Here is a 13,432-nt window from a genome sequence, read left to right as displayed (position 1 = left end):
TACATAGGCAACTAAAAATGATTGGATATAATATACCTCCTGATACCCTGTCTGCTTTCTACTGCACTGAGCACTAGAGATGGTAGTCCTTGAATATATATAAAAAGAAAAGAAATAATAAATAAAAGAATAAAAAACATGGCTATTTTTTATTCTGGCTTTGGCTGATATAATTGAAATATAGTCATTTTTTTTGCTCGTTATTATATTCCTTGTATCTCAGAGTTGGAGACACATAATGAGAGAGAGGCAAAGCCTTTTCCTCCCTTTTTTGGCATTTTTATGATATTTTATTTAGATTGTGGAAAATGTGATTTATAGTTCAAGAATGTCTCTTAATCCATTTTGACTGACAATGCAGCTAGTGGAAATTCCCCTTGGAAATGTCATGTGGTCTTCTTATTTTTAGCTTACAGTGTTATAGCCAATTTTTATCATTTTGTATATTGTGATGGATTTTTTAATGGTGAATTGAATGTGAGTTGAGTTGTATCAGGCAATGCCAGTGTGTTGCTATACCAAGAAATAGCCTGAGGTTTATGGAATAACTCTTGTAAATTCATATGGCCTGTAAATATAAAAGTTTATATTTAAAGTTAGTTTTGTTTTCTCTATAATTCAAAGTTCTGGGATCGTAATGAAGGTTAAGAGAGTTCAGGGGTGCCTGAGTGGCTTAGCCAGTTGGGCGTCTGATTCTTGATTTTGGTTCAGGTCATGATCTCAGGGTCGTGAGATGGAGCCACACTTGGGGCTCTGTGCTGGGCATGGAGCCTGCTTAAGATTCTCTCTCCCTCTCCCTCTGTATCCCCCCGTCCCCTGCCCTGCTTCCACACTGCTCTCAATCTCTCTTTAAAAAAGTTCAATACAAGTGAGGGAATGAAAATGTATAGAGGAACCCAGATTTTATGAGTTTGGAGCCATTTTACAAATAAAATCCGAAGTGTGGCTGTGCCGTCTTATAACTGAAGTGAAGTGTTAGTGGATGCATTAGAATCAACGAATTTTGTAGCCAGGGAACTAGGTGTTAAATCAGTAAGAATAAGAATGGGATTGGGTAGGGATGATCAAAGGCATCAGGAATGAGCGTATGACCTGTAACTAATGGTAACAAGAGGGTAAAAAGCTGTCATGAGTTGTTGGTAGAACAGTTGGAGCAAGGAACATCTGAAGCCATATTTCCTCTTTCCCAATTAATGAAATGGACTTTGAAAAAGAATGGCTTCCACTGGTGGAAAAGGTTGAGCTTGTTATGTTATCACAGCAAAGCAGTGTTTCAGTTGAGGCAACATTTGTGGAAAGTTCTGAGATCTTATGGAAGTTTCTCATAATTTGAGTAACTCCTTAAGGCTTCTTTGGTTCCTGTGGGAGTATACACTTTGGTTTCAGGTCAAAACTATCTTAAAGTCAATGGAATCCTGCACTCAATTCCTATCTTCTTATGAGTCTATCTACATGGATTGAACTTCTTTCCATTTCCTTGGTATGAAAAAAAATCAGATCCCATGAATTCCTTTATTTTTGTTCAGCCTATCTTGGTTGTACCCAGCTAGCTTACTTTTTCTGCATCCCTTGAACCTCTTTCATTTTTTGAGGAGTAGCAAAATCCCCTAGCTTTTGATTCTTTTTGGAGGAAGATAGCATAAAAGAAATTCATCTGCAAAGCCATTTATAGATGGCTACAGGTATTATAGACTTTTAATATACAGATTTATGAATTATAGACTTTTAATATACAGATTTATGAATTCAGAGTGGAGAGATGCTGGTGGGTGGGGGATGGAAACAAAGTGGAGAATGAAATTCCCATCTGTTTTGCCTTCTAATAAGTTGAGAGTTCATATAGTGATGTACTTTGAAAATATTTCCCAACTTTATATATGTCTTTTAAAACCAGGATTAAAGTCTTTTTCTCTTCTCATTCCATCAGTAATGCCTGGCAGTCTGTCATGGGCTGATACCACATAGGTCTGACTGATTTATCCTTCCCAAAGTCCTGCTTACTATTCACCTTGTGATCTTTTAGTATTTTATAAATGAAATGCTTGATGAGTTTGGTCTTTTCAGGTATCAAAGTTAAGGTGACCAGGCTATAATCTCTAGAGTTATTAGTTTATTTTCTTTAGAGGTAGAACTTACATGTGTCCTTTCTCTGTTTTTAGGCTTCACAGTTGTCCATCATGTGTTCAGAAAGATTGTTTCTGTGGTAAATTGAGGATATGAGGACATGTCTTCAATATTGCTGGATCCATGCTACCAGAGCAAACTGATAGGAAAACAGCTACTATCTTTAATCTCTGACTCATTTATCTCTTATTCTGAATGAACTTTGTATCCTCTGGCAAAGTGGTTGAAACTTTATTTGATCACAGTTGAACTTTTTATAGGTTTCATACTCAGAATCAGCTTTAGGACAAAAAAAATTACTCAGCTAGGAGCTCTGTAATTCACAGGTCGTAATCTCCCTGTTCTGAGATTAGACAATAGAAGGTATTAGAGGTATTTGGGAAAACTTGGGGAAGATGCTGAATAGTGTAGCAAAAATTATTATTTTTCTGTGAACCTCTAATCTTCTGTTGCCATAGATAATTAGAAACTGGTCAAGGAGGCATCATTTCACTTTACTTTTCACATCAAAGAATCCACAGCAGTGTTACCCTATTCTCCCAGTAAATCTAATTCAGAAGTTTTCCTAACTGTGAATTTCTAACTTATGAAAAGCTAAACTTAAATGAAACTAAACTTATTAAATGAACTGAATAGACAGGCAGAAAGCCCTTCATTTTTCATTTGTTCTTTGGATTAGTTATTTCTAGCCCTTGGGATAGAAACTTAGTAAGGTCCCAAGGTTTTTCTGTCTCAATAAATAATTAAAAGTACATCACAGACAAGTATCAAAATCCAAAATCTCATTCATTTAAAAATCTCTTCTCCCCCAGTTTAGGTCTGCTTCGGTCTTAGAGGACTGAAAAGGTGAGGTAGGGAGGGGTTTTGACCTAACTTTTGTCTTTTCTCGTTTCACTGCATTCTACACTTAATCATTGCTATTTGGGGGCCCTTTAATGTTAGAATAGAGGGAGAAGTAAGGGGCAGAAGAGTTCTTCTGGTCTGGTAAAGTTGCAAGGTGGTAGTGATACCACCTGAGCATAGTAGAATCCAAGGCTTGTCCTTTTTTCCCTGTGGTACTTCTTTCAGTTTAGTGATTGTGTCCCTACCATGAGGTTCCTGGCATGAGAGACGCTGCTTCCTCGTGGACAGTTTCTTCCCTCCACTCCACTTCTGCATCCGTGGGTTGCCTTCATCTTCTTGTTGAGACTGACCTGCTCTTGGCCAGAAGTTTTGGTGGGAGTCAAGGTCAGCTGACTAACTGGACTATCAGGCAACTCCATTCTACAGGGTCTGTGCTTGATCATTGGGAAACAGACCCTTAGCCCTGCTCTCAACAGATATGTAGCTTACTGTTGTACAAACTTATTCTCCTGTGGGAAGCTCTTAGCTATACTTATTTTCGCTTCTTTGTTCATCCATGAATCAGCTAGCTTCCCCTATGTCTATCAGATTCCAGAAAGTGTGTATTAGCTCTTCAGATGGTCCTTTTGAACCTTCAGCGGGGTTGAGGTGACCAGGGAAATTTTGTTCTCTTCCATGGGGAGAAGGAAATGTATAACACTAACAACAGTCTTCCCTCCACACCCCTGCCGCCCCCCACCCCGCAAAAATTCTTATTAGCAACCTCCCAATGGATTTTGTGTTAAGTGAGCGAAGAAGTGTCTTTGATGTCCACTGCAGTGTAAGCAGCAATAAAGCAGGCATTTTTGTCTGTTTTGTATATTCCTGTATCAGTAGGTTTTAAAAGAGGGCCTAGTAAGCACTCAGGAGTTTCTGTTGAACATATGAAGGAATGAATGAAGAAGTAGTCAAGCACCTTGTTTTATGATGTATATATGACATCTGTTGTATAAGAAAAAAGAAACCGAAAACAAGAAATGTCAGATTTAATACCCTATTAAAACAATTTAAAAATTGTGTTTACAAAGAAAATAAATGGCCAAGTTTTGGGGTTATCACCCAATTGCAATGTCCAAAAATATGTGTATTTTTCAGAGAGCAAAGGCTCTAAGTTCAAAGCTAAAAGTTTAACTAGTTGTAGACAGTCCAGAATGAATAGGAAATTTGGTTTGTTTTAGTAATTTATTCCATCCATTTGCAGATTATAAATTTCAGCGAAAACCTTAAGAGTCTTTGAAGAGTGTGCTCAAGTAGAACTTAAACTAGATTGTGGCTCACAGGTGGAAAGATGCTTTAGGGTTAACATCTGGTATAATGTTCTTCTCTTAGATTTCTCTGATATGTGTCTGTGCCTTTCATTCAGAGGATTTAAAATGTGTTCTGACTGTGGATCATGTTGGAAGTAAAGACTAGGAATCAGTGTGAACTTTTGGGAGTCCAGGCATCAGCAAAGATGATCTACCAGTGATGTCATTGGAACAATTTCCCTAAAATTTCCTGGACAAATGATACTATTAGAGGTTATAAAGGAGGGGTTTCACAAATAAATTTTTTATTTATGCAAGATCACAAATGTAGACACAGAATGGCAAATGATTTTTTTTTAAAGATTAAAAAGTTTTTAAAAATAATCACTACACCCATTGTGGGGCTCAGATTCACAACGCTGAGTTCAAGAGTCAGTGCTCCAGGTGCCTGGGTCGCTCAGTTGGTTAAGCATCTGCATCTTGATTTCAGCTCAGGTCATGATCTCAGGGTCCTGGGATGAAGAGTCCTACCTCAGGCTCCATACTCAGTGGGGAATCTACTTGAGGATTTCCTCCCTCTTCCTTTGCCCCTCCCCCCCTTGTATGCACATGCCTGCACTCTCTCTCTCTCAAATAAATAAATAAATCTTTAAAAAGGAAAAAAAAAAGAGTTGCATGCTCTACCAACTGAGCCAGGTAGGTACCTCTGGCAAACGATTTTCTTGTCATGTGCCAACTTTCATTAGTTGATAGTGGTTCCTGGAAAGCTAGACTGAGAAGGGTTTTGGGACTAAATCCAGTCCCAGTGCTTTATCAGAGGCAGCATATGGCACTGAGGAGATAGGACGGTCACCTTTCTCTTTTGCTCAACCATGATTAGAACATTTGAAGCGTCCATGACGGTTCAAATGCTAATTATGAGGGAGTTATGGTTAAGCAATGATAGAGTAAAGGTAATTCTGCTCCATTCTTGTCTCTGAAATAAAGTAATACAAAGTTTAAATAAACAGTAGCAAACAACTGGTGGAAATAGCAATCACACCCTGAGATTAAAGAATAACTGGGAAAGGAGTCAAATCAAGCCAAAGGGAAAATGTCACAGCGATAGATATCTCTGTATTTTGAGCAGTGTTCAGGGTTCCCCAGCGTAGATGGTTCAGACTTGAACAGTACAAACAGCAATCTTTTAATTGGAATAGCAAAGTCTTAGATGTAGACAGGCTTAGGAAGAGCCCTCAACTTCATTCTACACTGATCAAGTGGCAGGGGAGGCAGAATTAAGGAACTTGAAAGCAAAGCCATCTCATGAAGAGTGTTGCTATGACATGGTGGAGGAGTGAAAGTGAGTGACAGTCAGCTTTGTGTCAACCCATCACTGAGCTGAATTAGTAAATGATGGTATCATACAGAAATCATCCCATTTATGTGGAATGAGGCACAGTGAGAGCATGGAGATGTGGTCTGGAGTACCCAGCAGCATGGACAGATATCTGAGAAAAACATGTAGTTATTGAACTTGTCTGTTGTGCCAACTTACTTCCCTGGTTTTTCCTTCAGCAAATAGCAGGCATAGAAAGAATGGCTTAAAAGTGAGGCAGCACTGGGCTTAAACTGAAGTACAACAGGGAAAGGAGGAAAGGAGCCAAAGGCACTCAAGGTAGATGGTGAGTTCACATCAGAAAAAGATACGTTAAGCAGTAGTTGAATATTTCAAATAAACACCTGTTTGAGATATCAAGGAGATTTAAAAAAAATTATTTTTAAGTAATCTCTACACCCAGTGTAGGGCTCGAACTTGACCCTGAGATCAAGAGTTGCAGGCTCCACTGACTAAACCAGCTAGGTGCCCTTTAGGAGATTTTTAGAGAGGTGTTTACAAAACAAGAGCACAGGAAGAAATACTGACTTTAAAGAAATAATTATTAAGACAACATAAAGAGATGAAAAGTGATTTGGAAGCCTACAAGAAAGAAATGGAAAGGGGAAAAAAAAGTATTCCAGGAATGGAAGTAGTATTAAAAAGCAGAAAAAGACAATGAGGTGTATGGAAGACAGGTTTGAGAAAATTTGCAAAATTAGGTATAAATAAAAAGTTAATTATAAAGAATAAAGAATTAAGAATGTTTAAGAAAACTATGAATGGAGACAAAAACTAGATAGTAATTGTAACTGGAAAAGTATAATATAATGAGTTATTAACCATAACAAGAGGTTGGAATAATGGGCAATTGATTAGTGTATAGTAACCAAGGGCTGCCATATAACAAGTACCACAGACTGGGTGGCTTCACCAAAGAAATTTTTTTTTTTTCCCACAATTTATGGAGAGATCAGCAGGGTTAATTTATTCCAAGGCCATCCTCCCTGGATTAGGGATGGCTGTCTCTTCCCCCCACCCCCGCCCCATCTTCACATGGTCTTCCTTCTGTGTCTGTGTCCACATTTCCTCTTCTTATAGGGACACTAGTCATATTTGATTTAGGCCCACCCTAAAGACCTCATTTTAATTAATTACCTTTCTAAAGGCCATTATTTTCAAATATATTCACATTCTGAGATATTGGGAGTTAAGACTTAACAATACTACCTTATAGAACACAATTCAGCCCATAACAATTAATAAGGAGTAAAAAGGAATGCTAAATTCATAAGTAGTGGGTATAGGTTAACACCTACCACCCCTAGGAATCAGGTATATTGTTAGTCAAGGAAGATATGTTATCCAAACTCTGGAAAACCTCCTTCCCTTTCACCCAGGTCTGAGATCCAGATCTTGTGAAGAGGATGTGCTGTGGTTCACTGGCAGGGGAAGTTCGCTGAGGCTGTGGAGTTGTGCACCAGGAGCTGCTGGGCTGGCAGAGAAGATTCTAGGGAAGTTTATCAGGGGGAGGTGCCTTGGGCTTCTGGTCTCTGAGAGCTCTTGGTACCTGCTGCTCAGAAACTGTGTGTGCTGCAGAAGTCACCTGTACTGCAGGGGCCTGCCTTCAGGAGCACACTGGAACCTGGAAGGGACACCTCTTTCTTCCCCAGTGTCTTTCCAGTGCCCTCTCCTGGCACTGTGCCAGCCAATGAAGGAGAAATGTTTATCAGGTCCATCTTCATTATCACAGGACAGGTGGAAGGGTAAATCTGAAGAGGAAAGGCAAAGGAGGTCCAACTTATTTAACATTGGTGTCCCTGAAGTAGAAATGGCAACAAATGGGATAGAAAATGTAGTACAAGGGGTGAACCGTATAAGGACAGGCATTCAGCAAGTTATAAGAGTATAGTATTTATGTATATAGTCTGTTGCATTGAATTTTTCACATACAAAGTAATTTTACATAATCGAACATGTTATTTAAGAAAAGTTATACTTTACATGCAAGGAAGGGGAAAAGGCATTTGAAGATGTCAGTAGGTTAGATCCTGAGATTTTACAGGACTTGTTTTGGGCAAATTGTTGGCGTTGAGCTCTGCCAACTAGTGTGTGTCTTTGTAGTATGTAGGGATCTGAAGATGTCAACAGCAAGCTAAATCCAGTCATTCAACATCTTTTTTTTTTTTTTTTGCCCTATTTAAAAATTGAGTTTGAATCTCTCTCAAAGTAATATACATGAGTGTGATTACTGGAGTGCTACGGGTAAAGTTCCCATTACATTGGGTGTTTAAACTACATTCTGTACTGCATTAATTGCCTACAGCAATATTGGGTAGAGACTCAGTAAATTTTTGTTCACTGAGATAATTATCAGATCCTGAAAGACTAAAGGGGATACCTAGAAAATTCCAGAGTTTTTTTGGTTTATTCTGCTCAGTTATAAAGTTATTGTTTTGTAACCTCAGTAGATTTATTGAGGGTTTAGAGTCAATGTTAGCTTATAAATTTATACAATTGAATATGCAACTTCACTGTATACAGGAATGGAAAAATCACAATTAGAGGAAATTGAAAGAACTATCATAGACTTCCTTGATCAAGTCTGAACAAATAAATCTGAAAATCTGCTCAAAATAGATGTTTTTCTTTTTTTAGGAAAACATAAATGAGCAAAATTGATGAGAGAGAAGATATAAAATGTAAACAGATGGCTTTTCTTAGAAGAAATAGAGGAAGTTGTCAAAGAGTAACATACTGAGTACCAAGGTCAGAGATCTTCACATGTGGTATCTTTCAAACCTCCAGAGAATAAATAATCCCAATGTTATTTCATTTATTCTGGTATACTGAAAAAGCTTTTGAATATTCTCTATGGTGCCAGAAAGCACTTAATTCAAACTTGATAAAGGTGGTACAGTAAGAAAAGAAAATCATTGACAAATATAACTTTTGGATGTCAAAACTTAAAAAAAAATTCTAATAGCATCCACTAGTGATTTAAAAGAATAATACATACTAAGCAAATTTCCTGCCAGGAATGACCATTTGGCTGAATATTAAGAAACCTGCTGATTTAATTCAAACATTAATAGGTGAAAGGATTAAAAATGTAGTGCTATCTTCTTCTTCTTTTTTATTTTTATTTATTTATTTATTTGACAGACAGAGATCACAAGTAGGCAGAGAGACAGGCAGAGAGAGAGAGGGGAAGCAGGTTCCCTGCTGAGCAGAGATTCAGATGCGGGGCTCGGTCCTAGAACCCTGAGACCATGACCAGAGGTGAAGGCAGAGGCTTAACCCACTGAGCCACCCAGGGGCCCCTTTAAAGTAGGCTCCACACCTATCATGGAGCCCAATGCAGGGCTTGAATTCACAACCATGAGATCAAGACTTGAGCTGCGATTGAGTTGGATGCTCAACCAGCCACCCGGGTGCCCCCACAGAGTATTGTCTTTTAGATGCCGAGAGGCATTTGGTAAAATTCAGCATCCATTCCTAATAGACAATCATAGCAAACTGTTTTAATTCTATTTTAAACAAGGTGAATTGATAATTCACCCAAGGTCACATGCCAGTAAAGATGGATCCTGGGTTTGAGCCTTTTGTGGAGGTCGTTTCATCTTACACGCCTGAAAACGCTGGTGGTTCACAGACTTCTTTATGTTTGGGTACACATAGGAATTGAAAATATTTTCATGGTGCACTGGGAACTCAGAACAAGGCTGCATGCAGAACCACCAGTTCAAGACTTGGGCTGCCTCAGTCCTGACTAAGCTGCCTCATGGACCAACGTGGCACATCTGTAACTTGTAGAGTTCTGCGTATCCTAGGCTGACTGTGGCAGAGAGAAGAGCCTACATATAGACTTAAAACAGTATGGGGATTTTATGTGGTAAAGGTGACATTTCACATCAGTGAGAGAACAGAGATTATTAATTTGTTATTGGAACTTTCCATTTGGGGAAAAACATAGCTGAGTCTGTCAGCTTCTAAGTTGTCAGAAATAAGTGGGAAAAAATAAAGTATTTAAAGGAAAATGTGTGCGTGTGTGTGTGTGTGTGTATGCATATATGTATATATATATATATATATATATTTTTTTTTTTTGAGAGATTGTGAGAGAGCATGAGCAGTGGAGAGGGGCAGAGGGATAGGGAGAGGCAGACTCCCTGCGGAGTAAAGCCCAATGTGGGACTCAATCCCAGCACCCTGGGATCACGTCCTGAGCCAAAGGTAGGTGCTTAACTGACTGAGCCACCCAGTCACCCAGGAAGATGTAGATCTTTAAAAAATTAGTAATTTTGGTGTAAGAAAAAATTTTCTAATGAAGATATAAAAACACAAAGGTAAAAGAAAATACTCATAAATGTCTATATACCAAAGGAAAAGAAGCTTTCTGGGGTGGCTGGGTGACTCAGTCAGTTGGTTAAGCATCTGACTTTTTTTTTAAAGAGAGAGAGTGGGTGAGTGAGTGTGTGGGGAGCTCAGAGGGAGGGAGAGAATCCTAAGCAGGCTCCATGCCTAGTGAGTGGCCTGACACACGGCTCTATCTTAGCACCCTGAGATCATGACTTGAGCCAAAATCAAGAGTTGGACCCTTAACCAACTGAGTCACCCAGGCGCCACCTAAGCAACTCGCTCTTGATCTTAGTTCGGGTCTTGATCTCAGGGTTGTGAGTTCAGGCTCCATGTTAGGCTCCACGCTGTTCATGGAGCCTACTTAACAAAAAGGCATTCTGTATAGCAATAACTGTTATAAACAGTCAAAAGACAATTGGCAAATTTTAAAAATATATGTGACGTTTCAGGCAAAATACTAGCTTTCTTAATACAGTATTCTTTTTTTTTTTAAGATTTTATTTATTTGACAGACAGAGACCCCAAGCAGGTAGAGGGGCAGGCAGAGAGAGGGGAGAGCAGGCTCCCCACTGAGCAGAGAGCCCAACTTGGGGCTCGATCCCAAGACCCTGGGATCATGACCTGAGCCGAAGGCAGAGGCTTAACTCACTGAGCCACCCAGGTGCCGCTACAGAAGTATTCTTTTTTTTTTTTAAATATTTTATTTATTTATTTGATAGAGACACAGCGAGAGAGGGAACACAAGCAGGGGGAGTGGGAGAGAGAGAAGCAGGCTTCCAACTCAGCCCGATGTGGGGCTCGATCCCAGGACCCTGGGATCATGACCTGAGCTGAAGGCAGATGCTTAGCAACTGAGCCACCCAGGTGTCCCCAGAAGTATTCTTATAAACTAATAGGAAAAATGCAAGTTACACACAGAAAAAATAATTAGCAAATAATATAACCAGGTACTTTACAGAAAAATATATGCAAAGAAATGCAAAAGCATATCAAAGTGCTCAACTTCATTTTTAAACAAGGAAATGCATATTGAAACAAAAGAATACAAAAGGAATTATTTTTAATTTCCCAGATTATTGGAAAGGATTAAAAATTGGGTAATATAACATTAACGAGGCTATGGGCAAGGAAATTTTTTCTCTCTTTTTTAAAGTTTTTATTTAAATTCCAGTTAGTTAATGCAGTGTAACATTAGTCTCAGGTCTACAATATACTGATTTAACCCTTCCAACACAACACCCGGTGCTCCTCACAACATGTACACTCCTTAATCCCCATCACCTGTTCCACCCATCCCCTTTGTCCCCTCTGGTAACCAACAATTCTTTATAGTTAAGAGTCTTTTTTTTTTTTTTAAGATTTCATTTATTTATTTGACAGAGGGAGATCACAAGTAGACAAAGAGGCAGGCGGAGAGGGAGAGAGGGAAGCAGGCTCCCTGCTGAGCAGAGAGCCCGATGCGGGACTCGATCCCAGGACCCTGAGATCATGACCCGAGCTGAAGGCAGCGGCTTAACCCACTGAGCCACCCAGGCGCCCTATAGTTAAGAGTCTTTTCTTGGTTTGCCTCTCTCCTTCCTTCTTTTCTTTTTTTTCTTTCTTTCTTTCTTTCTTTCTTTCTTTCTTTCTTTCTTTCTTTCTTTCCTTTCTCTCTTTTCCCTTTGCTCGTTTGTTTTGTTTCTTAAATTCCACATGTAAGTGAAAGCATATGGTATTAGTCTTTCTCTAACTGACTTATTTTGCTTAGCATAATCATCTCTGGCTCCAGCCACGTCATTGCAAATGGCAAGGTTTCATTTGTTTTTATGGTTGAGTAATATTCCATTGTATAACTATATCACATTTTTTTTAATCCATTCATTAATTGATGAACACTTGGGCTGTTCCCATTGTTTGGGTACTGTAGATAATGCTGCTCTAAACACTGGGGTGTGTGTATCCCTTTGAATTAGTATTTTTGTATCCTTTGCATAAATATTTGGTAGTGCAATTGAGGATCGTAGGGTAATTCTATTTTTAACTTTCTGAGGAACCTCTATACTCTTTTCCAGAGTGGCTATACCAGTTTGTATTCCCACCAACAGTGCAAGAATGTTTCCTTTTCTTCACATCCTCAGGAACACCGAACACCTGTTTCTTGTGTTGATGTTAGCCATTTTGATGGGTGTTTAGAGATATCACATTATAGTTTTGGTTTGCATGGGAAAGAGGTACTTCCATCCACTGTTATCTTGAGGACAGATACGTGCAAATAAACCTGGAAAGGACAATTTAGCAATATCTATTAAAATTAACCAAACAGAAAATTTCTCATGCAGATATTCTACTTTTAGGAATTTATCTAAATGGATATAAATTCTCAAGTAGGAAAAGAGGTGTAAATTGTAGTATAGCATGTAAGTTGTAGCATAGCATGTAAGTTGTAGCATAATTTATAATGACAAAAAATTTGGGAACAACCTAAATATACAGTAGGGAAATATGCAGCTCTTTAAAAATGAGATAGATATATTGTTAAAAAATACAGAGTAAACCACAGTCCTCCATTTGTGTCAAACAACAGAATTAGATAGATTACTATTAAAGCACATACACATATATAAATGCATGGAGATTCTGGAAAGTAACAGACTTCTACTGGAGATAATTTTGAGAAAGAACTGCCCAAGGGCTGTAATAGGAAGGAACTCCCTGTTTTGTTTAGTTTCCCCTCCTGCATTTGTGCAATTTTACTACAAAGAAGAAAGAACAGTAAATTGCTCCTAACAGTACTGATCATCTAAAGTCCAGTGTCCTGTGGGGAGAAGCCATCCTGCTGACCTTTTCCGGAATGGCTGCTCTCCAAATAAAGCACACCATAAAATATCTCAGTGACTCATTTATACCTTTGTGGTTCTAACCAAGTTTTTCTGGTTCACTTTCTACTTGACCAAATATGCATTTGGGTTTGCCAGAAATGGACTTTGGAGTCTAAGACCAGACTTTTTACACTAATCCTCTTTCCTCTCAGACTTGTAGAATAAGCTCACATTTGGTGTGGTTCTGCAGAGGAGAAATTCATCCAGATAAGATGATTAGAAGGTGGGGCGAGAGTGCTAGTGATAGAAAGAGAGAGCTGAAGAAAGTCTGTATGTTAAGTGTCTTTTTCTGACCCCTTGCTGTCAGCCTATGGGAGGTTATTTCAGGACTCAAGGGGGGGGGGTTGGCCATTGGACTGCAAACATTGCTCCATTGTTAGGGAGACTTGAAATTTGAAATAGAGATGATGGGGGGGGAAATGTGTGTGTTTTAGGGATATGTGTATATGGTGACATAGCCCTCTCTTTTAGTGTGCGGAATATGAACTCAAAAGAGAGGGAAAAATTGGCATTTGACTGAATTCAGCATCTAAAAAAATGGAATTTATCTTAAACAAGTTTTTTCTTGTAGGTAAATCCTTTTGCTGTTGAAGCCTTTTTTT

This window comes from Enhydra lutris, unplaced genomic scaffold, assembly GCF_002288905.1.
Source record: "Enhydra lutris kenyoni isolate GAN:26980312 unplaced genomic scaffold, ASM228890v2 scaffoldscaffold24, whole genome shotgun sequence".
NCBI lineage: Eukaryota > Metazoa > Chordata > Mammalia > Carnivora > Mustelidae > Enhydra > Enhydra lutris.
Note: the sequence above shows the minus strand (reverse complement) of the source record.